The sequence below is a fragment of the Oryctolagus cuniculus genome, chromosome 12 (assembly GCF_051225735.1).
Source record: "Oryctolagus cuniculus isolate XC-2025 breed Fujian yellow rabbit chromosome 12, ASM5122573v1, whole genome shotgun sequence".
Lineage (NCBI taxonomy): Eukaryota > Metazoa > Chordata > Mammalia > Lagomorpha > Leporidae > Oryctolagus > Oryctolagus cuniculus.
Genome location: NC_142878.1, coordinates 55,943,727 through 55,969,869, shown reverse-complemented (window position 1 = coordinate 55,969,869; position 26,143 = coordinate 55,943,727). Strand labels below are relative to the sequence as shown.

Sequence of the window (26,143 nt, the reverse complement as noted above, 5' to 3'; positions counted from 1 at the left end):
GAATAAAATAGAGGTCAGGAAAAGCAAGGGGAGAGAGAATAAACTGTGGGCAATGGGAACCAAACACAGAAGGGGAGTAGTTTTTTTTTTTTTAATTCTTCTGTAAATAAATAAATAAATAGAGATTTATTTATTTGAAAGAGTTACACAGAGAGGAGAGGCGGAGAGAGAGAGAGAGAAGTCTTCCATCAGCTGGTTCACTCCCCAGATGGCCACAATGGCCAGAGCTGTGCCGATCCAAAGCCAGGAGAGGCAGGAGCCTCTTCTGGGTCTCCCACATAGATCAAGGGGCCCAAGGGCTTGGGCCATCTTCTACTGCTTTCCCAGACCATAGCAGAGAGCTGGATCGGAAGTGGAGCAGCTGGGACTCGAACCAAAGCCCATATGGGATGCCAGCACTGCAGGTGGTGGCTTTACCTGCTAAGCCACAGTGCCGGCCCCAAGGGAGTAGTTCTAATGGTACACAGCACAACAGGGGAACAATAGTCTACAATAACTAATTATACATTTCAAAATAGCTAGAAGAGTTTGAAGGTACCAATACATGGATATGATAATATTTGAGGATATAGGAATGCTATTGACCCTGATTTAACCATTACACGCTGTATACTCGTATAAATTACAACACTATAACCCATAAGTACAAATTTTATAAGCCAAGCATTAAGGATAGATAAAAATTTTAGAAGAATACTATTTGGGAAACTAGTCTTGAGAGCTTAAAAACAGGTGGTCTGGAAATAATAATAAATTACAATAAAATAACAGATACCACCACTGCATCACTTAATATGAATCCACAGATGCTTTTTATCAAGCCTCTCATTTAATCATCAGCATAATCGATGCAGAAATTATACTTCCCATTTGTTTTTAAAGAATACAGGTTTGAGAATCACTTCATTCTAATGTATCAAAGATTTTTTTTCCTTTAGCACTAAATCTGCTCACTGAAGATGGATTCCAAAATCTCTCATCTCAGGACTCTGTACCCAGGAAATGCTTCCCCCTTATATAGTATTCTGCCTTGCTTCTTTGCATTTTCAGGTTCATTTTCAAATATCCTCTCTTCAGCATGGTTTTTCCAGAATCACTCTCCAAAACAGCACCCTACATTCACACTTCTTTACCTCCTTATTCTGCCCTATTTTTCTATACAGTACTTACTACTACCAAACATATATACATATGTATGTAAGTATAATTATGTATAAAATATATTTGTCTATCGTATCTTTTCCACTGGAGCAGACTTTGGTTGTTCACTATTAGAAGAGAAAGAGATCTGCCATCCATTGGTTCACTTCTCAAATAGCTGCAATGGTCAGGATGAGGCCAAACTGAAGCCAGGAGCCTGCAACTCCACGTGGATCTCCACATGGGTGGCAGGTGCCCAAGTACATCAGCCATCTGCTACTTTCCCAGGCACATTAGCAGGGAGCTAGATCAGAAATGGAGCAGCCAGGACTCAAACCAGTGTTCTGATATGCAATCCCTCGTTGCAAGCAGTGGCTTAACGCAGAGCACCATAATGCTGGCCCCAAAACAGGTGAATTTTATGATGTTTAAGTTATACTTCAAAAAAGCTTTAAAAATGAATGAAGAAAATTTCAAAATTGTAATGGTAAAGGCTCACTGCAAAGGATTTGTATCCTACAAATTCCATTTTCCTTCATGCCTCGTGCACTTGACAGCACCACTGTGCAAATAAAACTGGCTTAAAGCAATGGTTGAGGTCTCTGTTTTTCAAGTGCTATTTGATAATGTACAAAAAGAATCTGAAATGGGATTAAAGAGTTAAATAGCAATTGTAGAAATTAAGATAATCTCTTCAATAAAAAAGAGTAAAAGAAATAAGGTTCTAGAAGAATAAAAGCACGGGCTAAGCAACTGAGAAGGGACCAACATATTAACTTTACTTATAAACTATTGCAAATATTTCATATAGTCCACATTTCCTTCAATAAAGATAACACAGGGAGCCTTTGTTGTGGCACAGCAGGTTAAGCCACCATTTGGGACACCCACATCCAATACAAGAATGCTGGTTCAAGTAGCTACTCTGCTTCCAATCTAGAATTGCTAGATTGTGTCTGGGAAGCAATAGATAATGCCCTCCACTAATGCATCTGGGAAGCAATGGATAATGGCTCAAGCACTCCTATGTGGGAGAGACCCAGAGTTCCTAGCTTCTAGTATTGACCTGGCCCAGCCCCAGCTGTTGCAGCCATTTGGGGGAGTGAACTAGTGGGTGGAAGATTTCTATCTGCCTTTCAAATAAATATATCTAAACAAGTAAAAACTAAAAAACAAATAAAAGGCAACAGAGTGATTGCTATGAGCATTTTCTTCACAATGTAGAGAAACAGTGGCATGTAGAACTGGAGGAATGAATTCTCTTTACATAGTAGGTACTTCCTACCAGAAAGATGGCTTTCTTTTTATATTATTATTCATATACCACAGACTATTGGTTATTTACATTGTATTTAACTCTGTGATTTTACTAGGTAATTTCCTAGGAAAAACTTAGTTTTCCTGAGAAACAAAGTGTGGTTATGTACAATGAACCATTCTCCTGCAGTCACCACCACAGAGTCACTCTCAGTATTTCAAAGGGTATCTGTGGTTATCTACCAAGAGTCTGGAGGAAGAAAACAGTTCATAATCACTATCTTCTAACAATAAAATACATAAATAACAAAGGAGTTTTAAAATGTAAACCTTGATCTCTCTGCCTTTTTTAAAGAGAGACTGAAGTAACACAGTCTACTACATTCTACAATAGCTTTGTTTTCATTCCTTGAATCCAATCCATTTTCAACCACAGTAAATGTTTTCAATCCCGAATTACCAAACTTTAAAAAGCCTATTCTAGGAGCTGGTGCTGTGGTGCAGCAGGTTAAAGCCCCGGCCTGAAGCGCCAGTATCCCATATGGGCACCAGTTCTAGTCCCAGCTGCTCCTCTTCCTGTCCAGCTCTCTGCTATGGCCTGGGAAAGCAGTGGAAGATGGCCCAAGTGCTTGGGCCCCTGCACCCATGTGGGAGACCCAGAGGAGGCTCCTGGCTCCTGGCTTCAGATTGGCACAGCTCCGGCCATTGCGGCCATCTGGGGAGTGAACCAGCAGATGGAAGACCTCTCTCTGTCTCTACCTCTCTCTGTAACTCTTTCAAGTAAATAAAATAAATCTTAAAAAAAAAAAAAAAAAAAAAGCCTATTCCAGTCAAATAAGATGACAGCACCAATTTCTGAGGTGATGACAATAGACAGATAAATAAGCTATAAGCAACTTCCCAACCTTCCCTCATTTCATATGTGTCATTTTCTCTCAGGCAGATCTATAGGTCTTAAAGAAAAATCATAGGTTTCCCACGAGGCAGATGTCACCCCAAAAAATTATTTTTTCTCCAAGAATTTCAATGAAGAGGAGAGAAAAGAGAAGGTAGAGATGAGATTTTTCTGGGACAATCTTCAGGGCCTAGAGATACCGATTTCTCCTGCCTAAATAGCTGTCAGGCTGTCAATTATTGCTATGGTATGTTAGTGTTTATGCTTAAATGAAATCTGTAGCATTTTTGTTTAAAATGGAATCTGTATTGAATTGAAATCAAAGGTGATAAAAATGGAATTGAGAAAGCCAAGAATGACTTCGAATAGAATCAGTACTTACAATAGAATAGTTAAACTTTTTTCTAAAAAGCAAATAAATAAAAGGATTTTGACATCTTTCCTGGGAATTCTTGGGAAATTCCATGTATCCCAATAATCCTTGCTATCAGATAAAAGCCAAATAGTCAATGTCCCTTTTAACTCCATTAAGCAACAGCAGAATGGCACAAGTCAGCTGTGCAACAGATGGAGCCAGGAATTCTTTTGCACTACAGCGTAACCAAGAATGAGGAAGATTCTCATCCATAGGTTTAAATATAGTGCTGAAAACACTAATTTTCAAAGAACATTTTGTGAAATGGAAAGATTCAAAAAAGCTCTATCAAATTAACGGAAATTACTTATTACTGGTGGGAATGATGGGTGTTGTTTTCCTTCACATATTTCTGTTTTTACAGTGAACATGAATTACTTTTATAACCTGAAGAAATATTTAACTTTATGTTACTGCTTACAAAAAGTGACTGAATTGTCTGACTCCCCTACAGCAAACAAGCAGAACAGGTGCAAATGGCAATACATAGAGGTAATGTTTCATAAGAATCTATTTTAACTTTCCCAAATTAGGACAACTTCGTCTAATCTTCTCAATTCTTACCTTGAACTTTATTTAAACCTTGCTCCACACTTTTTTTTTAATCTTTGATTTCTTTCTTCCTTTAAACTGATTCCTCCCCTTCTGCTTTCAAACATGCTCAGGTTTCCCCTATCAACTTCCATATTCTTTGTTTCCCTTTGCTGCCAAATTTCTACAATGAGAGCCTTTTAGCTTCCATTTTCTCATTAACTTTATAATCTTGTTTTTATTCTACTCTCTCATCTGAAAAATTGCATCTTCAATGTCACCAGGAGCTATATGGAAGCCTTTATGGACCTCATGATGCTCATCCAGGTCAGCCAAGCCAACTCTAAAGACTTTGCTCATTCTTCATCACTATTTAGCTCTTTCATCACGTCACAGCCCATCCCTGATCCTTTCTGTTCACAGGAAGGCATGGCTGTCCTGACATGCCTTGTTCCCTTACCATTTTTCAAGTTCCTTTTCTTTCAGCAACTCTTCTTTCACTAGACTAACATTAGGGAAGTAAGTGTTCACAGCCTGAGCTATCTGTCTCTAGACTTCCTCACTTTCTTTGTAGTTGGCTTCCTGGTCTGCCATTGTTAGGTCCAAATCAACATACCTAAAACAAGTATCTTCAATCGCTTCAACATCAAACCAACAAGCTGCCCTTCCTAGTAACACAACTGGAATTAGTGGCATCAAATTTCTCTCAGAATATAAATTTGGGAGTTAGACTCCTCTCCTTAGTTCCAATAAATCACTAAGTTTTCTTGAAACTTCCTTCAAAATATTCTAACTTTCTCTTTTTCAATTTCATAAATAAAGCCCCATCACTTCAAGCCTAAACTACTGTAAGAATCATTTGAACTGATAAAGGATTAATATCCAAAATCTATAAAGAGCTCAAGAAATTCAACAACAAAACAAACAATCCAGTTAAGAAATGGGCAAAAGGGGCCAGAGCTTTGGCATAGTGGGTAAGGCCACTGCCTGCACTGCTGGCATCCCATATGGGCACTGGTTCAAGACCTGGCCACTCCACTTCCAATCGAGCTCTCTGCTATGGTCTGGGAAAGCAGAAGGTGGCTCAAGTGCTTGGGCCCCTGCATCCACGTGGGAGACCTGGAAGATGCTCCTGGCTCCTGGCTTTGGATCAGTGCAGCTCTGGCTGTTGCGGCCATCTGGGGAGTGAACCAGTGGATGGGAGACCCCTCGCTCTCTGTCTCTGTCTCGCTCTCTGTCTCACTTGCTCTCTCTCTCGCTCTTTCTCTGCCTCTGTGTAACCTTGCCTTTCAAATAAAATAAATAAATCTTAAAAAAAAAAAATAGGCAAAGGCTTTGAACAGGCATTTTTCAAGAGAGGAAATTCAAATGTCCAACAGATACATGACAAAATGTTCAGGATCACTAGCCATCAATGAAATGCAAATCAAAACCACAATGAGATTTCACCTTACCCCAGTTAGAAGGGCTCTTAAACATCACTCAACAAACAACAAATGCTTGCAAAGATGTGGGGGGAAAATATACCCTAATCTACTGTTGGTGGGAATGTAAACTGGTACAGCCACTGTGGAAGACAGTATGGAGATACCTCAGAAATATGAATACAGACCTACCATATGACCCAGCTATCTTACTCCTGGGAATTTACCCAAATGAAAATAAATCAGCATAAGAAAGAGTGATCTGTACCCCTATGTTTATTACAACTGAATTCAAAATAGCTAAGATATGAAATCAACACAGATGTCCATCAACTGGTGACTGGAAAAAAAATTATGGTACTTATAAAGTATGGAATACTACACAGTGGTAGAAAAAAAAGAAAAAAACATGAAATCCTGTTGTTTGCAACAAAATGGATGCAACTGGAAACAGCTATACTTAGCGAAATAAGCCAGTCCCCAAAAGACAAATATCGTATATTCTCCTTGATCTTTGGTAACTAACAGAGTACCTAAAAGGTAATTATAGGAGTGACATTGACACTTTGGGATATGAAGATTTTTATCAGCCTTGTCTCAACTGCTAAGGAACAGTTTTGTTTTGTTTTTTCCCCCATCATACTAGTTGTTGAACTCTTTACTTAGTGTAGGGTTAATCTTATGAGTATATAGTTAATTGAAAATAGATCTTTGTAAAAAATAAGAATGAGACTAAGGGAGGGAGGAGGAAGAGGGTGTGAGCACAGGTGGGAGGGAGGATAGAGTAGAAAGTATCACTATGTTCCTGAATCTGTATATATGAAATACATGAAATTTGCATATCTCAAATACGATTTAAAAAAAAATTTGATTTTTCTGCCACCAGTCTCCTCCTGGTACCCAAAAATCATCACATATAACATCTGCCTGCAGGATTCATGGAAAACTACTAGCACAGAACTTCAAGTTATTTTTAAAGAATCCACATAGATTTTAATAGGTGCTAGACTCTGTTCAAGTCTAGAGTTTAAACTATTAGAAATTACATATATATATTCAAAAGCTCTGAGAAACTTACATTATTACATTTAACTCTGTGATCTGCAAATTTAGCCACCATCCTTTGTTTATTTTTACAGATACATATAAAACCTGAAAGATGCAGATGTTCGCAAAATATAGTTTTCTGAACTGATTTACTAAACCAAAACTAAACTATTTATCTAAATATCAAAGGTCTTCATAATTGGGTACCTTATTGGAGATGAATAAATTTTATAATTAAGAGGGAAGAAACACAAAACTATTTTCCAGCTATTTTGTTACATGGGGTGTGAGGAGGGGCATACTACAATGGTGTTAAATAAAATAAGTCTGTATCAAAAGTGTACCACATGCCAGACATGAGCACAGTATATTATACCTTTCCATAGATGAGGACACTATAATACAGAAAGATAATTTGCCTAAGATCAAACAACAAAATGGTAAGAATAAGGACTACAAACCCAGCATTCCATGCCATTTGACTACTTTTTTCTTTTTAGATTTATTTATTTGTTAGAAAGGGAGACAGAAAGGGAGAGACAGAGACGTTCCATCTACTGGTTCACCCCTTTTCAGTTAAAATGTTTTCTCTCCTCAGCACTGTGGTGTAGTAGCCTAAGCCTCCACCATATGGGCTCTGGTGCATGTTCTGACTGCTCTTCTTCCAATCCAGCTCTCTACTATGGCCTGGGAAAGCAGTGGAGGATGGCCCAGACGCTTGGGCCCCTGCACCCTCAGGGGAGACTGGGAAGAAGCTCCTGGGTCAGGGGACAGTGCTGTGGTGTAGTAGGTTAAGTTTCTGCTGGCAGTGCCAGCATCCAATATGACTGCTGGTTCATGTTCTGGCTGCTTCTCTTCGGATCCAGCTTTCTGCTAAAGGCCTGGGAAAGCAGGAGAAGATGGTCCAAGTCCTTGGGCCCCTGCACTCATGTGGGAGACCCAGAAGTTATTCATGGCTCCTGATTTCGGATTGGCCCAGCTCTGGCCATTGCTGCCATTTGGAGAGTGAACCAGCAGATGGAAGACCATTCTCTCTGCCTCTCCCTCCCTTTCTCTGTAACTCTCTTTCAAATAAATATATAAAACTTAAAAAAAAAGCCTACGTTATTCTTTATATATATATGTACACACACGCATTTTTTTTTTAAGCCTACATGCTATACAACCTCATTTTTATGACATTATAAAAACAGCTGAAATACAGACAAGGAAAGAAAAAGATCAGTGGATATGAGAATAAGGGAAAAGGGAGGAAATTTACTACAAAGGGTAAACGTAAACTTTTTGGAGACAGAGACATGTTCTATATCTTGATCTCCATGGTCATTATATAACTGTGTACATGTCAAAAGTCATTGAAATGATACCTCAATAATCTCATTTCAAAGAAACTGGGGCACAGAGCAAATGTCAACCACAGCTTTTCACATTTGCCTGACAGAGCTGAAAATACAGCTCCCCTGGGAACACAATCTTTTTTTTTCTTTCTTTCTCCAGGAGACTAGTTCATACTTCTGTCCTGGAGGCTCCATCAGCATTCCTCAAAGCATCTGGAAAATAAATTTTTTCCAACGGGTAATTATCAAAGCCAGCCCTACTAGTTTTTTGGTTGTTCCATTCATAGTGTGGGCCAGGTCTGGAGATGCACTGAGTGCCCTCTGTATACAATGGCGTGGGGCAAGTGCTTTCACTTGAAGGTCAGGGGGAGTTAAAAATTTAATCCACCAAGGCCTCCAGGCTCTACCTGCCACTTTTAGTTCTCTGGAAAGCTTCCTGCTCACTATGCAATCACAAGTTACTACTTGGTAAAATAATTAAAGATTCACCCACCTAAAGGCTGACGTAGTTGATACGTCAAAGAGATCCGTGTTCAAATTCTTAGCTTTCTCACTTACCTAACTATGTGACTTTGGAAACAAGTTTCAATGTCTCAATCTATAAAAGATGTTGTGTATTTAACCTGTTCCACTCCAAAAGAATGAGAAAGCCTACAGTAAATAAAATTGGACTTTATTTTTAAAGATTTATTTATTAATTTGAAATGCAGAGTTACAGAGAGGCAGAGAAAGAGCTGGTTCACTCCCTAAATGGCCACAATGGCTGTAGTTGGGCCGATCAGAAGCTGGGAGCCAGGAGCTTCTTCTAGGTCTCCCATGTGGGTGCAGGGGCCCAAGCACTTGGGCCATCTTCTACTGCTTTCCCAGGCCATAGCAAAGAGCTGGATCATCAGAAGTGGAGCAGCTGGGACTCAAACCTGTGCCTATATGGGATGCCAACATGGTAGGTGGCAGCTTTACCAACTACACCACAGTGCTGGACCCAGGACTTTTTTTTTTAAGAGACAAGAAAACTAGGTTAAAAGGAAAAGGGGAACAAAAAAGTTAACTTAAGAGAATATTCTGAGTGTTCAAGTTGATTTGAAATAGGCAGTTTAGTGAGCACTATTACTGAAATGCTGCATAGAGATCAAGGGATTCAGTTCATGAGAAGATGGCAGAAACTAATCACAGTACAGCTTTTATAAAAGGAAACAGAGGGAAAAGCATAGAGACTCCTAAGATCCCTGTAAGCATCCCTAAACACTTACCAGGTCTCCTTTTCTAGGCTTTTGCTATTCATACCTCTCCTAATGTTTCATTTTTATTAAAACAAAATGTTTATTTTTTCCTGAAATGCCTCTTTTCTCTCCTTTCCAGTCCACCACAAGCCTCTCACCAAGAATGGGTTCAAGTCTTCCTCTCCCAAACATTTTTTAAAAAAAATTTATTTGAAAGGCAAAATTACAGAGATGGAGGAAGAGAGGGAGGGAGGGAGGGAGGGGAGGGTGAGAAGGGGAGAGAGAGCAGAGAGAGAGAGAGAGAGAAAATAAATGACTGAATCAATCTTCCATCTACTGATTCACTCCCCAAATCCCCAAATGGCCACAACAGCTGGGGTTGGGCCAGGTGGAAGCCAGGAACCAGGAGCTCCATTCATGGGTGGCAGTGACCCAAGCATTTGGGCCATCTTCCACAGCTTTCCCAGGAGCATTAGCAAAGAGCTGAATTGGAAATGGAGCAGCCAGGATTCAAACCAGCACTCACAACGGATGCTGGCATTGCAGGCAGTAGCTTAACCTGCTATTCCACAACGCCAGCTTCTCTGAAACATTTCTTGATTCTTATCTTCACTGATCCCTTCATCACCTTTGAAAAAATTTATTATTTTATGTGAAGGGCAGGGAGACAGAGAGCTCTCCTATCTGCAACTTCACTCCTCAAATGTCTGCCAAAAGCCAGAGGTGGGCCAGGCCAAAGTCACATGAGGGTAGCAAGAACCCACGTACTTGTGCCATTAACTACTGCCTTCCAGGTGCATTAGCAGGAAATTGGATCAGAAGCATGGAGTATGCAAGACATGAACTGACACTCCAATATGGGATGTGGGCAAGCTTGCTGCAGCATAATGCCTGCTCCTACACTCCTATTTTAAATGGTTATATTTACTAAATTGGAAACTAAGTAAACTTGGCCAATGTGGCAGAGATGGACAGATGTATTTTACTAACATTTTTCTAATTCAGATGCCTACCGGTAATTGCCTACCAGTAATTCAGATGCCTACCGGTGGAGAATGAACACAGGAATTTCTATATTATAAATTTTTCACAGTTGAAAATTTGACAGATGATAAACCTTATGTTTTAGTTTTAAAACAATTCATGTGAAGTTGTATTTTTCTTATATGATTTAACTGTAAAAATTACTCAGTAGGATATAACAAGAAAATACAACTTCTAGAGTCAGACTTCTGGGTTTGAGTCTGGTTTTAAACATTTACTAGTTATGTGACCTTAGATATGTTATTTAACTTCCTATTTTCAAAGCAGTGCTATGAGGATTAAATAACCCACTTGCCCCAATGTCTGGCACACAATCATGTATTTTTTATTATTTCTATATATAATTTTTTAGTTATTATTTAGTCATACATATATATCACTATTCAGTCAAGTTACTTTTGGTATAAGAAACATGAGCAATGGTATTAGCAAATTTTAATACCAGTTCCTAGATTCATTCTATGTATGTACATAGGTTCTTAAAAAAAAAAAAAAAAAAAAAAAAAAAGACAAAAAGAGATACCCCCAAAAATGCCTGCAACAGGCAGGGCTGGGCCAGGCCAAAGCCAGAAGCCTGTAATTCCATCTGGGTCTCCATGTGGGGGGCAAGGATCCAGCTACTTAAGCCATCACCTGCAGCTTTCCAGGGTGTACATTAGCACCAGAACCTGAACCTGAATCCAGGCAATCTTCTCACATGGGATGTGGGTATCCAAAGCATCATTTTAATCACTGGGCCAAATACCCACCCCATAAGAGTTCTTTCTAAAGGAATGTATTACAGGGGCCGGCAATGTGGCCAAGTAGGCTAAGCCTCTGCCTGCAGCACCAGCATCCCATATGGGTGCTGGTTTGTGTCCTGGCTGCTGCTCCTCCTCCAACCAAACTCCCTACTTATGGCCCGAGAAAGCAGTGGAAGTTGGTCCAAGTGCTTGGGTCCCTGCACCTACATGGGAGACTCAGAATTAGCTCCTGGCTTCGGACTGGCTCAGCTCCAGCCACTGTGCCCATTTGGGGAGTGAACCAGTAGATGGAAGACATTTCTCTGTCTTTCCCTCTCTCTCTCTGTAACTCTACCTCTTCAAATAAATAAAAATAAAAAAAAATAATAAAGAATGTTACAGTTCATTTTTTTCTGTTTATTTTCCTATAGTATCAATCTTCTTTGGTTTATTTTTGCTGCATCAATTATCCACAGTAAAAAATCACATTTCAAATAAAAATGAGTTTCTTAACAAGAGAACAAAAGCTTCTTAAGCCTTGAAACATACAAATTCCTATTATATAAAGTAACACAAAATAATTGAAAATTATACCACTTAATGACCTGAACCACTTAAATCAGAAGACTTCTTCGTGTCATTCACAGCTAAATTACAGCAATGAGTAGCTTCCTACCTCATTCCTGATCATACCCTTAAACTTTCCAACCTTTCCTACTGTGAAATCCTCTACTGTCATTCCAAGGCATATAGTGGAAGACGCAGAGAAATAAGCAGTTATAATATAGTATGTAAAGTATAGTGACATCCTTGAGGATTTATCTAACTGCTTAGGGGAAAAAGTATTCTTTCAGTTATAATATGAAATAGAAGACAGCAGCTTAGGCAAAGCTATTTAGAGTCATTTCACAGAGAGTAACAGTTTCCAGTGCAATAGGACCCACCCAGTGATTCTCACTAAATGTTAATCAATGTATAAAATGTATCTTCATAACTGCTACAAGAACATTCAAAAAATACATTCAGCTGAGCAGATCAGGACTTAGTATAAAGCTGGCAGAACTCACCTGACAAGAACTAAAAAACAAAAACAAAACACAGTTTAAGGTCAAGCCATATTCCAAGAAAGATATGATTCTCTGACGTTCCTTTCCTATGTACATTTGGTCAAGAGTGCCAGAGGTAGGAAGGTTGAGGGGATGGGGAGGAGGCTTACAACGGCAGTGAATACTTGTACTTGTACTCAAGAAGTATTTAATCATGTTTTTTATAAATTATTTGAGACAGTAACACACTGTACAGCAAGGACAGATTCAGTTATTTATTTTTGTATAGAGACTTTTAATCCCTACTACAGTCTTACAGGATTGAAGCTCAACATTTTTAAAGATCTGTCAATCAGAGGCCAGCACCGCGGCTCACTAGGCTAATCCTCCGCCTTGCGGCACCAGCACACCGGGTTCTAGTCCTGGTCCAGGCGCTGGTTGCCCCTCTTCCAGGCCAGCCCTCTGCTGTGGCCCGGGAGTGCAGTGGAGGATGGCCCAAGTGCTTGGGCCCTGCACCCGCATGGGAGACCAGGAGAAGCACCTGGCTCCTGCCTTCGGATCAGCGCGGTGCACCGGCCGCGGCGGCCATTGGAGGGTGAACCAATGGCAAAAGGAAGACCTTTCTGTCTCTCTGTGTCCACTCTGCCTGTCAAAAAAAAAACAAAAAAAAACAAAACAAACATTATCTTCATGATTTGAAACTTGCCACTTCATAAACCTTGTCATAAAGTATCTAATTTCTGTAGCAATGTAAGTCAAAAGTTGAAGCATGACCTAAAACCTTGGAAAACAATATGGGGTAAGCATTTGGCACAGCAGTTAAGATGCTGCTTGGGACTTCCATATCCCATATTGCAGTGCCTGAGTTCAAGTTTCAGCTTTGCTTCTGAGTCCAGCTTCTTGCTAATGCATACCCTGGGAGGCAGCAGGTGACAGCTCAAGTAGTTAGGTCCCCACCAGGTGCGGGAGACATAGATTGAGTTCCAGGCTCCCAACTTCTGCCTGGACCAATCTCAGCTGTTGCTAGCATTTGGGAAGCAAACCAGCAGATGGAAGCTCTCTCAGCCTTTCAAATAAAAAATAAGAAATATTTTTTTTAAAAAGTACAGATTGGGGCTGGCATTGAGCATAGTGGGTAAGGCTGCTGACTGTGACAATGGCATTCCCTATGAGTGCTGGTTTGTGTCCTGGCTGCTCTGCTTCTGGTTCAGCTCCCTGTTGGTGGTCTAGGAAAAGCTGTGGAAGATGGTCCAAGTGTTCACATGGGAGACCCAGATGAAATTCCTGGCTCCTGGCTTTGGCCTGGCCAACGCCAGGCCATTGTGGCCATCTCTCTCTCCTTTCATCTCTGTGGTTTTGACTATCAAGTGAATAAATCAAGCTTTAAGGGGGGGGGGGGGCAGCACAAATCATTTTGAAAATTAAACTGGGAAATCAATGGAAGATGCTGTTGCATTCAACATGTGAGGATTACAGTACATATAGGAGGTTGGCAAATGCTCCCTTACTCTTAGGGTACACTTCCTTCTCTAGCAATGTAATCAATCATACTAGGTATGACTCCTAGTTCCAAACTTAACTATAATCAAAATTAAAATATTAATCTTGCTTTAAAAATTTTTACCTTAACCTATGGACATATATGTACAACTGCCTACTACTCAACACCACATGGACATCTAAGAGCTGGCATTCTTTGGTATTTGAGCTGGCATTGTAGTGTAGTGAGTAAAGTTGACTATAATGCCAACAACCCATATAGGTGCTGGTTCCTGTCCTGGCTGCTCCACTTCTGATCCAGCTCTCTGCTAATGACCCGGGACAAGCAGCAGGGGCTGGCCCAAATGCTTGGGCCCTCGCCACTAGCATGGGAGAACCAGATGAAGTTCATGGCTGTTACACTACATGGGGAGTAAACCAGCAGATGGGAGACCCCTCCCTGTTTCTTCCTCTCTCTGCGTAACTCTTTAAAATAATAAATACATAAATCCTTTTTAAAAAGTCATTATTCTTGACTCTTAACATAATGAAAACAGAACTCTTAATATGCACCCTCTCAAATCTGCTTATCCCCATTATCTCCAACTCAGCTAACAAAATAATCAGCCTCTCAGTTTCTCAAGCCCAAAACAAAGGACTCAACCTTGATTCCTCTTTTCAATTCCCTACAGGAAATTCATTCCCTCTGCCTTTAAAATATACCCTCAAATTGTTCATTTTTCTTCATTTCCATTAACAACAACCTAGGTGAAACCACCAACCACCTTGGACAATAGTATCAACTTCCAAAATGCTCTAGCCACAGGTATTCAGTCCTTAAACAACCCAAACTTATTTTCCCATTTAGGTGGAGAGACCCAAGTACTTAAGCTATCTCCTGCCTCCCAGAGGACACATCAGCAGGAAGTTGGTGTAGAGAATTGGACTCAAACCCAAGCATTCTGGTTTGGGATGTGGGCATCCCAAGTGACATCTTAATGGCTTATGCCAAATGACTGCCCCATTTAGGAATTTTATGATGAAAAACTATTCTTGATTATTCATATGGTAGTTGTAGAACTAGGATGACTAGAAGAAAATGGTCAAGACTGCCAAATTTTCATCAATATATGATTTTTTTCTACAACATACTATCAACAATGTTATTAAGTGGTAGAATGGGGAGGGCATAGGCTTTTGTAAGTAAAAGGCACAATAAAAAATGTAACTGGCATTAAAGTAAAACAGAGTAATGGATAGAACTTGGCCAATGGCAGGGACAGTAAGGCAGCAATTGCTTAATAGTTCTGAAAGGAAGCAAAGTGAACAATGGATGCTTTACTACCATGAGGAAGAATTTTTATACCATCGGAGTGAGGTTACACTCTAACTGGTTTGTGTTCTGAGTTCTTTGAAGTTACTCAAGAATATCTGTACACAAGTTAGCCTTGCTCAGGCAAGAATCCATTACTTGTGTTATAGGTTAATTTAAGCCCTGGAGAAACAAAGATCCTGTCCTCCTGAAGCTTATATTCTAATGCATTTAAACCCTATTTAATACACATAAACTGTGTGCCTTTCCTCTCCCCAAAAAAATCTTATACTATTATATAGCTTTTAAAAATGTTTCTAGAACAGGCCGGCGCCGCGGCTCACTAGGCTAATCCTCCGCCTAGCGGCGCCGGCACACCGGGTTCTAGTCCCGGTCGGGGCGCCGGATTCTGTCCCGGTTGCCCCTCTTCCAGGCCAGCTCTCTGCTGTGGCCAGGGAGTGCAGTGGAGGATGGCCCAGGTGCTTGGGCCCTGCACCCCATGGGAGACCAGGAAAAGCACCTGGCTCCTGGCTCCTGCCATCGGATCAGCGCGGTGCGCCGGCCGCAGCACGCCGGCCGCGGCGGCCATTGGAGAGTGAACCAACGGCAAAGGAAGACCTTTCTCTCTGTCTCTCTCTCTCACTGTCCACTCTGCCTGTCAAAAAAAAAAAAAAAAATGTTTCTAGAACAAATAACTCCCAATTCATATTAAGATGTAACAAACTAGGGGCCAGCCATGACGCAGTAGGTTAATCCTCCGCCTGTGGCACCAGCATCCCTTATGAGTGCTGGTTCTAGTCCCTCTTCCAATCCAGCTCTCTGCTGTGGCCTGGAAAAGCAGTGGAAGATGGCCCAAGTGCTTGTACCCCTGCACTCTCATGGGAAACGGGGAAGAAACTCCTGGCTTCAGATCAGCACAGCTCCAGCGGTTGTGGCCATTTGGGGAGTGAACCAGCGGAAGGAAGACCTTTTTCTCTGTCTCTTCCTCTCACTGTCTGTAACTCTACCTCTCAAATAAATAAATAAAATTAAATTAAATTAAAAAAATATGATAAACTAGGTCTCCCTCCTCCTGAGAGGTCTCCCCTTGAGAAATAATCAGAGTTGGAAAGGACCTTGAAGATAATTTCAAAATGTAGATAAGATTAAGTGAGGAACACCCAGTTACTAAAGAGAGCCAGGCTTAGGGCTGTGACTTTGTGACTTCTAGTCATACTGCCTTTCCCACTATAAAACACTCAGCCACTTGTCTTAAGGCTAGTTAGAAGAGGAGATGCTAGAATAGGCAATTCATGACTCATACATAGTTGGTAGGTCTCTGGGTCATTTGTTCAAGCAAAAAAAAAAATAAAAATAAAAAAAAAAAAAAACAATTTCAGGCAGTGCATAAAGCTGAAGGAAAGATGGATGGTTACAGGAGAGAGAAGCCAAATAGAAGGATCTTACAGAACAGCATTTCTAAGATATCTACTCTCTTCGTGCCCCAAAACAAGAATGGCAAATACAAACTTCTCCAAAGTTAATAGATATAAGCTGTTAGTGAAAAAATGCTCATAAAATGAGCAAGAAATCATAATTTGATTTTGCCCAAAAACGGTCAAAGAATATCCTATCCAAATTAAGGTGTGTGTTCCCAGTAAACGTACCATTTATATCAGACTTGAGAAACTTTAAAAAACAAAATTTTACTTTCCCATATACATTTTCTAGAAAGCACCAAATTAACCAATAGAGATCAGCTTCTGAAGCTTGGGAAGTCTAAGATCCAGGGACCACATACAGTGAGGCCTTCTTGCTGTGTGGTAACACGGTGGAAAGCTTCACACGGTCAGAGTACACGTTCAAGGGAGGACAAGGGTACACAGAAGTGGAAGGGGTCTGGAACTCATCAGAATTTATTACTAACCCACTCCCCTGATAAGTAACTGACTCCCAAAACAGACATTAATCCATTCATGAGAGTAGAGCCCTCATGACCCAAACACCTCCCGTCAGGCTCAACATTCAAACAATAGCAATCAACAAGTACAATGATTGATAAAACATCACTGTAATAGGCAAGTATGAGATCATGACTCATCCTGTTTTTGGAAAAGCATTTTTAAAGAAAATTCCTATATTCACCACTGGCTTATAAAACTATAGCAATCTCGGCTGGTGCCGCAGTTCAATAGGCTAATCCTCTGCCTGCGGCGCTGGCACACCGGGTTCTAGTCCTGGTCTGGGTGCCGGATTCTGTCCCGGTCGCTCTTCTTCCAGTCCAGCTCTCTGCTGTGGCCCGGGAGTGCAGTGGAGGATGGCCCAAGTCCCTGGGCCCTGCACCCGCAGCGCGCCAGCTGCAGCGGCCATTGGGGAGTGAACCAACGGCAAAGGAAGACCTTTCTCTCTGTCTCTCTCTCACTGTCCACTCTGCCTGTCAAAAAAAAAAAAAACAAAACAAAACAAAACAAAAAAACTATAGCAATCTCTACATTTAAAAGATCAAAACTAGCCCTATACTGTCTTAAGGTGAAGATTTACGACTAACCAACCTAAGCCTTATTTACAATTTTAACTTGAAAAAAAATTTTTAAACCTTTCCAAAAAGAAGTGAAGAGGGGGTATTTGTGGAAAATAAGCCTAGTAAATAAATAAAGCAGTAAATCAATAAAAATAAGCTTTAGTAAATAAAGCAAAAAACAAAGATTAATTTTAGGAATCTGAGGAAGCTTGCAAGGTAACAGACATCTAGGGTCTTCATTAAAAACTCATTACTTGTCTTTATGAGTGGCAGATTCCAGTTCTAGGATGAAAATCATCATGATATTCTCAACTTATTTCAACAGTTCCACTCTTCTTTTAGTTTCCAGATATAAAACCTTGGAAATACCATGGACTTCTACCCCAATTCTTTTTTGTAGTTCATCAATCATCTATCTGTTCTAATACTTCTCTCTTCAAACTGTCTCTTTTGAATGCAAAGCAAAATTCCTGATTTCAAAAGAATGCAGACAAGCTGGGCATCTGGTGTAAGCTTGGGACTCCTGTATTCTACTCCAAGCACCTGGGTTCAAGTTCTGGACCAGCTTCTGATTCCAGCTTCCAGTTGTTACATGCCCTGGGAGGCAACAGGTGCTGGCAGCCCAGGTGGCTGGGCTCCTGCCAACCATGTGGGACGACACCCAAATGGAGCTCCCAGCACCAAGTACTAGCCTGACCCAGCCCCTTGCAGCCTTTTAGAGGGTAAACCAGTAGATAGGAGATCGCTCTCTCTGCCTTTCAAATTTAAAAAATTTTATGAAATGACTACAGACAAAACACTACAATTAAAAGTAACATTTTTCAAAGAAAGGAAAATACTCATGATACACTGAATCAAAAATGAAAACAAAAGCAAAACAATCCACAAGGAAAAAAATGTATAACCCCAGTTCCTTTTTTTAAATTTATTTTATTTGAAAGGCAGAGTTGCAGAGAAGCAGACAGAGATCTTCCATCCACTGGTTCACTCCCCGCAACAACTAAGGCTGGGCCAGACCAAAGCCAGGAATCAGGAGCTTCTTCTGGGTCTCCCAGGTAGGTGCAGGGACTGAAGCACTTGGACCATCTTCTGATGCTTTCCCAGACCATTATCAGGGAGCTGGATCAGAAGTAGAGCAGCTGGGACAACAGCAGTATCCTTATGTGATGTTGGAGTTACAGGCGGTAGCTATACCAACGCCAGCCCCCCATCCCAATTTCATAAGGGAAGGAGTCATCAGTATAAGAAGTTGAAAGGAAACACCACATTAAAATATTAACAATTTTTCTTTCTACTTGAGGGGTTTTAGAAGTGATATTTTTATTTTCCTTATACTTCCTCAATTTCCTGTAATATACATACATTACTTTTTTTTTTTTTTTAAGATTTATTTATTTGAAAGTTAGTTACACAGAGAGGAGAGGCAGAGAGAGAGCAGTCTTCCATTTGCTGGTTCACTCCCCAATTGGCCCGCCACAGCAGGAGCAGTGCCGATCTGAAGCCAGGAGCTTCTTCCGGGTCTCCCACTTGGATTAAGTGACCCAAGGACTTAGGCCTTCTTCTACTGCTTTCCCAGGCCACAGCAGAGAGCTGGATCAGAAGTGGAACAGCCGGGTCTCAAACCAGCATCCCTCAGGCCAGGGTGTTTACCCACTGCGCCACAGAGTCATCCCCATACATTACTTTTAAAAGTAGAAAAAATGTTATTTAGGAGCCAGTGCTGATGGCGCAGTGGGTTAACGCCCTGGCCTGAAACGTCAGCATCCCATATGGGTGCTAGTTCGAGCCCCGGCTGCTCCACTTCCGATCCAGCTCTCTGATATGGCCTGGGAAAGCGGTGGAGGATGGCCCAAGTCCTTGGGCCCCTGCACCCACATGGGAGACTTGGAAGAAGCTCCTGGCTCCTGGCTTTGGATCTGTGCAGCTCCAGCCCTTGCAGCCAATTGGGGAATGAACCATCAGATGGAAGACCTCTCTCTCTCTTTTTGCCTCTCTTCTCTCTGTGTAACTCACACTTTCAAATAAATAAATCTTTAAATAAGATGCTATTTAAGGGGCAGGCACTGTGGCCCAGAAATAAAGCTGCTACTTGAGATGCCCATGTTCCACACTGGTGTGCTTGGTGCTAGTCCTGGCTCTGCTTCTGACCCAGTTTCCTGCTAATGTATGCTGGGAGGCAACAGATAGCTCAAGGACTTAGATCCTTGCCTCTCACATGTGAGAACAGGATGGAGCTCAGGGCTCCTGGCTTTGGCTTGGCCAAGCCCCACCCATCTCTCTGTTTTTTTAAGAACTTAATCCTTTTTTCTTTTTGTTTTGATTTATTTATTTATTTGAAAGGCAGAGTTACAGAGAGGCAGAGGCAGAGAGAGAGAGGTCTTCCATCTGCTGGTTCACTCCCCAGATGGCCACAACTGGAGCTGTGCCAATCTGAAACCAGGAGCCAGGAGCTTCTTCCAGGTCTCCCATGCAAGTGCAAGGACTTGGGCCATCTTCTGTTTTCCCAAGCCATAGCAGAGAGCTGAATCAGGAGAGAAGCAGCCAGCGCCCATATGCGATGTGAGCACTCCAGGCTGCGGCTTTATCCACTACACGTAACTCTTGCATGCATTTGAGGAGTGAACCAGCAGATGGAAGATATATCCTTCTCTTGTTCTGTTGTCAAATAAAGAAAAATAAATCAATTGTTTCAAATAAAAAGGAAAAAATGCTATTTAAATAATGGTCTCATTACCACTACTTGCACGTTTTCATGGCTATCATCCAACTCCTACAGCCTCTCTATTCCCACATTCAAACAAAGGCCTCCTTCTTGAGGTCTCCGTGCCAGCTTTTCCCCAATGCATGCTCCCAAAATCCATGATTCATATTTATCTATCATCTACACATATGCAAGTACAGGCTAGCTAATCAGTTTAGGGGTTTCTCAACCCCAGCACCACTGACATTTGGGGTACTATTCCTTCGTGGAGGGGCTGTCCTATTATGAAACGTGTATCAGCATTTCTGGCCTCTTTCCAGTAGATGCCAGTAGCACTCCCTCACCCACAGTGTGACACTGCCGAGGGTTTCCTGAGGGGCGAAACCCAGTTAAGAACTCGACTTAAAAGTTTTAAAATTTCCAGAAGTCTATCTTATGCTGGGCACATTATGTCTTATACAACAATCCTCACAGTTTTGCCCCCTATAATCTTACTTATCAGGATCTTTCCAAGTAGGCTAGACCTACTGTTCCTTAGAAAAATAATTTCACTCCAACATCCAGGTCTTTGAACATATTGTTTCCTCACTACAATTCACATCAATCTTTCCATTCAGTGTCCTACATAAATCCTTCAATTGTTAGCTCTTTGCAGAAGCTTTACCCAGTTCATATCAGCATATGTTCACTGCGCTAATTAAGAGTATCAGAAGAGGCTGGCACCGCGGCTCACTAGGCTAATCCTCCATCTAACGGCGCCGGCACACCGGGTTCTAGTCCTGGTCGGGGCGCCGGATTCTGTCCCGGTTACCCCTCTTCCAGGCCAGCTCTCTGCTGTGGCCGGGGAAGGCAGTGGAGGATGGCCCAAGTGCTTGGGCCCTGCACCCCATGGGAGACCAGGAGAAGCACCTGGCTCCTGCCTTCGGATCAGCGCGGTGCGCAGGCCGCAGAGCGCCAGCCGTGGCGGCCATTGGAGGGTGAACCAATGGCAAAAAGGAAGACCTTTCTCTCTCTCTCTCTGTCCACTCTGCCTGCCAAAAAAAAAAAAAAAAGTATCAGAAGAAGACAGACACAAACACACTTGTCACACTTGTTAATCTCATATCCCAAATTGCATTAACCTCTCTAAATTTGTTGCTTAGCACATTTCTTTTGTATAGCCACTTGGCCCTAACAGTGTGCTGGGTATAGAAGCAATCAAATTTGTTAACTAATGGATAAAATGTAAAAGCTCTGCTATAAATAAGCATAAACTGGGGCCAGCATTGTGGCATAGCAGGTAAAGCTACTGCCTGTGACGCTGTCATCCCATATGGGCACAGGTTTGTATCCTGGCTGTTCCATGTTCGATTCAGCTCCCTGCTAATGGCCTGGGAAAAGCAACAGAAGATAGCTGAAATGTCTGGTCCCCTGCCACCCACATGGGAGATCCAGATGAAGCTCCTGGCTCTGGCCTGGCCCAGCCCTGGCTGGGCTGTTGCGGCAACCTGTGGAGTCTACTAGCAGATGGAAGCACGCGCTCTCTGTGCAACTCTTTCAAATAAGTAAATCCTTTAAAAAAAAAGTGTAAACTGATTTATTTTCAATTACCAATTTTAAATTTCCATGTATTTATTTGAGAGGGAGGGAGGGAGGGAGAGTACTCAAGCACACACATGCTCTCATCCACTAATTTATTCTCCAAATAACAGCCAACAGCTGACACTGGGCTGTCAGGAACTCAGTGTGGGTCTCCATTAGAGGCAGCAGAAGTATCATTTGAGTCATCACCTGCTGCCTGCCAGGGTTTGCAGTAGCAAGAAGCTGGAGTTGGAAGCCAGAGCTGTGAATCAAACCTAGGCTCTCTCAAGGGTGTAGAGCATCAATCACTACACTAACCACTTAATTCTTTAACTGTTGATTTCTCATGAAGTAATTTTGGTTTTGATCTATCTTTCTTGTCATGGAGTTATTAGCTGAGTATAATCATCCCAAGAACACAGTAACCACCAAGTAAGTTTTAAGAATGAAAACATTGATGTATAATGGTTTACTTTGAAGAAATACATAGGATTCTGTTCTTTAAAATGATAGGAAATAAAACAAAGTAATTTAAACTAGAAAATAACACACAAACCTCACAAATTCCATTTATCTTAAAATATTCAATGGAGTTTTCATTAGGCACAAAACTTAAGTTTGCTCAAAAAAAGCCATCTCAACTGAATGGTGTGTGAGTGTATGTGTACCCAGAGAAACATCCACACACTTATCTACGAAGTCGAGTAAATGAAAGCATTCTGTAAACTAAGAAGAACCACAAATAAAGAAGGCAGTGGAGCAGTATGAAGTCTGGAGGCAGTCTGCTTGGGTTCAAATTATACACGTGATCCCCAAAAAGCTGATGAAAAACGTGCATTATGAAAAAAACTGTACAGATTTCAAAAAGATAAACTTATCTTTTATTTCCCACAAACTTTCTGAAGTATTCATATTAGCAGTTTAAGCTTGTATAAGACATTTAACTCCCTCATGCTTCAGTTTCCTCGATGTCAAAATGTCGGTAATACCACCATTCCAAAGAAAACGCTTAAAATAATGCCCAGTGCATGAAGCACAAAGTAGAAGTACCCATTATTATTCCTGCAGTGCTAGCTACTAGCCGAGCAGAAGCCCCAGCGACAGGATTCTGCTTCAAGCCTGAAGCTGGCTGAAAAGCCAATCAAGACGACACTTAAGCACCCAAGTGTTACCAGGTGGACTCGCCCTCACCACCGCGGCCGAACGCTAACCTGGCGACTTCAGAACGAACTTCCCTGGCAATTTTTTTTTTCAACCTGCAAAGAAACTGACCTAGATGCCCCTGTTTAACTTCATAAGCCACAGAAGAAGAAAAAAAAAAACAATAACCCGCTGTTGCCTCTGTTTAGCCCATTTAAGAGAGCGGTTTAAAACAAAACCAAACCCTAGGCACGGTTACGAACGACTTTTCAGAAAACACAGCGACGTTTGAAAGTCGAAATCGGCAATTCCTATGCAGTTATGCGAAGCTTTTGTCCCGCAAGACAAAAGCTCATCTGTCAGGAAGCCGAGCAGCCCTCGGAAAACGAGGAAATGCGGCGGCGGGGCCTAGGCGGCTCTCGGAAACCTGTCCCACACGCCACGCCTCGCCTCGCCTCGCCTCTCCCCAGGCTGCAGACGCCGACTCCACCCCAGAATATGTGACAGCAGGTCCGGAGCCCCGGGCCCACTCGGGCGGCTGCGGGCCACGCTGCCCACGCCGCCCCGCCGCGGACACCCGGGGGCTCCACCCCGGCACGAGCCCAGGCCCCCGCGGACACCCGGGGGCTCCACCCCGCCCCGCCACGGGCCGGCCCGAGCCCAGGCCGCCGCGGACACCCGGGGGCTCCACCCCGGCCCTGCCGCGGACACCCGGGGGCTCCACCCCGGCCCGAGCCCAGGCCGCCGCGGACACCCGGGACTCCACCCCCGCCCCGCCTCGCCGCGGACACCCGAGGCTCCACCCCGGCCTCGCCGCGGACACCCGGGGAGCCCCGCCACGGGCCGGCCCGAGCCCAGGCCGCCGCGGGGCCTGCGAGCGGGCCGGGGCTGGAGAAGCCCTGGGCGACAGCGGCAGGCACGCAGCCCGCACAGGCTCGGCCGTCACTCACCTGCGCCTCATGGTACCTCGGCGCCTCTGCCCTGCCCCGGCGATGACGGACCGCGCCCGGCAGCCTAGAGAGTCCGTCGGCGGCCCCGCCGGGCCCGACGCACAGCCATTCAAACGCCGCCGTGCGCGCGGCCCGCCGGGATAGCTCCCGGTGGGCGTCGCCTTGGCTCCGCCCCCGCGCCGGCTCCACCCCTCTCGGGTCACAGAGCACAGGAGGGAGGGGGAAGAGGGCGTGTGACCACGACGCCTCCTGGTGGCCACGCGTGCAAACGGTAGCCGAGCTGGCCAGGGCTTGGCGAGTCCTAACTGCAAACAGGAGCTGATCCCAGGGCTCCGGGGGCAAACGACAGTTATTTCCTGAGCGTGACTCCCGCCAAGTAGGTGCGTTGTCTTGAAGAAGATAAAAATTCAGTACACCTGGGTGCGGTCACTTTCTCTCAAGCTGTTTCTTCATCAGCGTAAACAGGAATTTCTAGATGATCCACTATGCAAAATGCGTTGTGGTTGGCAGTCACCAGAAGAGGGTGAAAGAGTGTACGACATGGTCCTAGCCCTCAAGGGAGAGGGAAGATGTGGTAACGCAAGTAACGGAGCCCAGGGAATCTGCCTGCCCTCGGCTAAAACCAGGCCTCTGGTTGCCTCCCGTGCCAGGATTCTCGTGTGTGTGTGTGTGTGTGTGTGTGGGTGGGTGATTCCCCAGCCTTCACGGGCAGCAGCAGTCTTCCTGCCTCACACCCCTCTCTCTAAAGCGTACAGAACAATTCGGGGCAGCGTGTGTGGCAACCAGACCCCTAAGCACCCACAGGAGGAAGCGAACTCTCATACAAAGTCGTACACACACTTCTTGGCAGCCAGCAGGGGCAGGACTGCAGAAAAAAAGTTTGAGGGGGCACCTGCCGCGACGGACAGGACTTTTACAGGCAAGGTGTTCCATATGGAGAAGGGGAAACGCAAAGTAAGTTCCAGACCACCACCTATCCCAATGTGAGTGGAGTGAAGCGAGCTTTGGAGAGTGGCAGGAATGAAGACTGACACGTGTGACCACCTACAATTATCAGGAGAAGGTGTTTGGGCCAAGCAAGGAGACAAGAAGACTTGGAGCAGGGGAGCAACAGAATCAAGTCAACAAATAAATTTAAACAAAAAAAGAATTAAGTCAGTACTGTAGAAGGATGGATCTGCCACCAGAATGCAGGTTGCCGGGGGTAGAGGGGGTGTGGCTTGGTGGCAAGAACCTTAGATATCAAAGTGGCCGGATTCTGTTGAGAGGTTCCAAGCCTCATAGCATATACTGCATTGTCCTGTTCTCATTGACTTAGATGGATGCTGGGCCTGATAAAGGATGTTGAAGACACCTAAAGGAAACCAACAGCTCATCCATTCCCTGAGTAACATCTGCTGCCCAGCCTCAGCTCCTTTAGAAAATTCTGGGCCTGTGACTTTAGCAATCAAAATGAAAAGTTAGGGGGCAGGTCTTGTGGCTCAGTGGGCTAAACCTAGCCCAGCTGTAGCTGTTGCAGTCATCTGGGGAGTGAAGCAGAAAGATGTCTTTCTCTCTGTCTATCCCTCTCTCTCAGTTACTCTGCCTTTCCAGGAAACAGACCAAATCTTTAAAAGAAGGGAGAGTCAATCCCCACCTTCCTCTGCATGCTAAGAAAGCAGCGGCAGTAGGGAATCTTTCAGACAGAGCAGCTGCCGTGAAAATGAGCACAGCTCACTCCTGGCTTACAAGACTCACGATTGTTTCAAACTCTGCTTGGTGGCAGAAGCAGCAGTCTTGTTTGGGTTTTTAGGGAGTGGAGGGTGGGAGTGAATGGAAGTTGTTGAATGGTAGGGGATCCTATCATTAAGATTGTTTCAAGGAGCTGGCATTTTGGTACAGTGGGTAAAGCCGCCACCTGCACTATCAGCATCTCGTGTGGGCCCCAGCTCGTGAAGACGGTCCAAGTGCTTGAACCCCTGCCCAAGTGGCAGACCTGGGTGGAGTTCCATGCCCCTGGCTTTGGCCTGGCCCGGTTCTGACCATGTGGCCATCCGGGGAGTGAAGCAGCAGATGGAAATCTCTGTCTTTCCCTCTTTCTCTCGTTCAAATAAATACATTAACTTTTTATTTAAAAATTTTATTTATTTATTTGAGAGGTAGTTACAGACAGTGAGAGGGAGAGACGGAGAGAAAGGTCTTCCTTCTGTTGGTTCACTCCCCAAATGGCAGCAGTGGCTGGAACTGTGCCTGTCCGAAACCAGGAGCCAGGTGCTTCTTCCTGGTCTCCCATGTGGGTGTAGGGGCCCAAGCACTTGGGCCATCTTCTACTGCTTTCCTAGGCCACAGCTGAGAGCTGGACTGGAAGAGGAGCAGCCGGGACTAGAACCCGGCGCCCATATGGGATGCCAGCACTGCAAGCGGAAGATTAACCTACTGCGCCA

General features: G+C 43.4%; 1 protein-coding gene and 1 non-coding gene across 2 annotated transcripts in view; both read right to left on the bottom strand.

Annotated features, from left to right (window-relative positions):
- Window positions 1–23,835, bottom strand: part of KATNBL1 (katanin regulatory subunit B1 like 1) — a 47,500-nt gene extending 23,665 nt beyond the window's left edge. The window contains exon 1 of the mRNA XM_002718010.6: window positions 23,721–23,835. The gene's annotated coding sequence lies outside the window, so the exon portion shown is untranslated. The remainder of the gene's footprint in view (window positions 1–23,720) is intronic.
- LOC127484037 (small nucleolar RNA SNORA46) lies at window positions 3,800–3,938 on the bottom strand. The gene has a single exon (XR_007910818.3). It is a non-coding gene; the product is annotated as a small nucleolar RNA SNORA46 (small nucleolar RNA).
- Window positions 23,836–26,143: the final 2,308 nt, after the last annotated feature.